This window comes from Triticum urartu, chromosome 3 (assembly GCF_003073215.2).
Source record: "Triticum urartu cultivar G1812 chromosome 3, Tu2.1, whole genome shotgun sequence".
In the NCBI taxonomy this organism is placed as follows: domain Eukaryota; kingdom Viridiplantae; phylum Streptophyta; class Magnoliopsida; order Poales; family Poaceae; genus Triticum; species Triticum urartu.
The window spans coordinates 148,113,686-148,117,116 of record NC_053024.1 but is presented as its reverse complement, the minus strand read 5'-3'; positions in this window follow the sequence as shown (position 1 = coordinate 148,117,116).

The window sequence follows — 3,431 nt, the reverse complement described above, 5'->3', positions numbered from 1 at the left end:
ACACAAACCGAGACTTTGGCAAAGTCAACTTAAATTCCTTCCAAGTGGTTACTCCTTGCCATCCATTCATGGTTTGGTACATCCTCCACCAAGTAGCAACACCTCTTTCAAAGCATTGAAGAGCATGCTGGGCCATATCCTTTCCGACTATAGGGTTGTTCTCCATATGATCCTCCATGTTCTGAATCCATCGGTCTGTCTCCAATTGACTCATTAGTCCAGAAAATACAAGCTCATATCCATTCATCCTCTATTGGGTTCATGGGTTTGGGGTGAGATAAGAGAGATAGAGAGGGATGCACACAATACAATCAAAAGTTTTGAAAAGACAGATTTTTGTTGTGGCTGTCAAAAATCATCAAACAAATGACAGCTCACAATCGTCGCATCTATCGTAGGTGTATAACAGGGGTTTGGTCTTCTAAAGGTCAATAAATCTTCAATGTCTCCAAACTCTTCAAGCCTTGTTCAAGCCTCCAATGGCTTCTTCCGATCATGCTTGTCCTTCTCAAGTTCTTTTGCCAGATCAACTCTTATGACGCGAAGTCTCTCGTGACGTCCTTTAATATTTTGGAGTTGCGTTCCAAACTTCTAGGTTTCAACATCCTTGGCATGAACCATGTCCTACTGTCCTTTAGTTCCTGACGAATCTCCGGTATCTCGAGGTTCTGCTCCTCCAGCTTGGCTACTTCAACTTCTGGGTCCTAAGTTCTTCACGAAAAGCTTTCTCGTCAAATATAACTTCCTGCATGTCCATCTTAACTTCTTGATGTACTACTCCAGATCTTGGTGATACACCAGCTAAGTTTAAAACTTCATCTTGCTGATAGGTGATCCATCAGCCTTCTACCATCCAGTCCTTCCATGCATAGGCATGCTTAACTCAGCACGGTGACAATAGCATAAGCGGGTGATAACCTCATGGATAGCCATGTTTCTTCCCTTTGTCATTTCCATGAGCTATCTCTCCATAGTTGATATCTCCTACATTGGGGTTTCCTTGACAAAACTTCGAGTTCTCAACTCTCCATGTTTCAGTCTTTCTCCGATACACCTTGATCTCGGGTATTGACAACTTCCATAGTCTGCCAAGTTCCATAAGGGTAGCATTTCTAGGTCATACAAATCTGGGGATTCTTCAGAGCCTCCAAATTCTCCTAATCTTCAGAGTCTTCAACAGTTGTAGTTTCCATGCACGGTAAAATCTTCTTCAGTCCGAATGGTCTTAGTTGTCCGGTATCTTGTCCTTCTTGGAGTGGTCTCATCAGTCGAATCTTCGTGTGGTCAAAAGAGGAAAGGGATATGGTCTCACTAAAGGGAATTTTTGAATAAGTTCAGAAGAGAAGAGAGGTAAAAATCTTTTTGAAAGGGAAAGTTGTAGAGAGAAATCTTTGCTATGGGCTTGCCAGTTTCTAGGGTCACGTCCTACAGTCAACATGTGCTCTGATACCATCTTGTAGCGACCTGACCCGAATGGATCAAGTCTCTGTGCTTAAGTGTCATCCCTGGATCGGTATGCTGACACACACAGTACTCGAAGGATTTATAACAGAGGTAAATCACATGTATAAAGTAACGTAAATACTATTACCTCAATCCATATAGCGGAAGCAACAAGGTTGTGGATTCCCATCAACACCAATGGCAAAGTTGAGTGTAGAAATCGTAACCCTAACGTATCACTTACTCGTCGTAAGATAATCCTGCAACATGAGACATTGCAGCCCGAAACGGGTCAGTACATTGAATGTACTGGCAAATTCACACCATAGAGAAAATGATGAACAATGGCTATCACTATATGCATATATGGCTGGTGGAAAAGCTCTATGGTTATAAGGTTTTTGCGTAAAGCCAATTTTTCCCTACTTCAAAGGAATAAAATTAATTACTATCATGGTGGTTGTGAAACATTGAGAATGGTTGACAGCATTCTCAATCCCAATTAAGTAACATCATTAAAACCCAACAATATTCATTTAAAGTAACATGATGAGATCAACAGGATAATCCAAGAACTAGATACTCAAGATGTCCATAACCGGGGACACGGCTAATCATGATTAGTTTGTACACTCTGCAGAGGTTTGCGCACTTTTCCCCACATGACTCGATCGCCTCCGTTTGTTTTCTCGCACTACATGGTGTTTGAGAAACGGATGACCGAGACATAGTCTTTCAGAAGTGCTAGCACCTTACATGTGGGGTAGACCGTACCACCTACAACCCCTACATCTGCTAGTCCACCCCGTAAGAGTTCGCACAACTTAGTCAACTATGCCAGAGCCCATAGTAGCATGTGGCTGCACACGGAAGTTTCTAGCATGATATCTTATGATCCCTTTGAGCCTGGGTGGCGGTCCAAAATAAAACAGGCAAGTCCTGATAGACATCAGGTGCCTCAATCCACCCAGATGTGTGTTTAAGTTGCCACCTTAGATAAACCATTAAAATTATCAACTCACATCTGTCATGGATATCACTCACCCAATCCACGTCTACTAGCATAGCATGGCATAATAAGCAAACGTAGAAGTAACTCCCAAAGGTTTGATAATAAATAGGTAATAGGTACTACCTCATCTACTTCCCATCCCATAATTTAATTAGATCCTAATCATGCAATGTGAGAGGATTGATCTAATGCAATAAAACTGGGTTGTAGAAAAGGTATGATCAAAGTGTTACTTGCCTGCAATGTTGATGAAGATGATTCGCACTCAAAATCTTGATAGATCTACTCGTCACACTCCGGTCAATCTATCGTAAGCAAGCAATAGTAACCACACATAAGCAATCACTCAAAAGATCAGAAAGAACGATGAAGACGATTCGGAAAACGTCAAAACCAAGCAAATAACTCTTGCAACATAAAACAATTTCTAACAGTACCAGAATTATGTGAATTTGGCCTTATTAGAATGTTTAGGTCAAGAGCTTCGATTTGCAAAAAGAATCAACTCAACCGGAGCTATGAAACTCAAGTTATGATCAAACGAAGTTTGAATTCAAATCTGATCTAATTCAAATTTTAAACTTTTCAAAAACATGTTTGAGTTGGATTACTGGATAGAGGGGATCATAACGAAGACGTGGGCGTTGGTTTCGTTGGATTTGGACTAACAGATAAAAAGTTATAGTCATTTGAAGTACAGGGACTATTCTGTAAATAAAGTATTCACAACTAGGTCCCTGGCCAAAAAATAACAGAAAAAGAAAAAGACTAAAAGGTGAACGTTCGTTTTCTATACCTAACCAACGAACGTTCTCTAAATAATAAACCTAAAAAAAATCTAGTTTAGGTTTTTTTTAAAAAAACAAACTTAAAAGAAAAACCGGATCGGACCGGGTTTATACCGGTTCGCAGTGGTGTGGTGGTTTTCGAGAGAAAACCGGCGGCGGCGAGGTTGAACTCCGGCGAGGCGGGACAG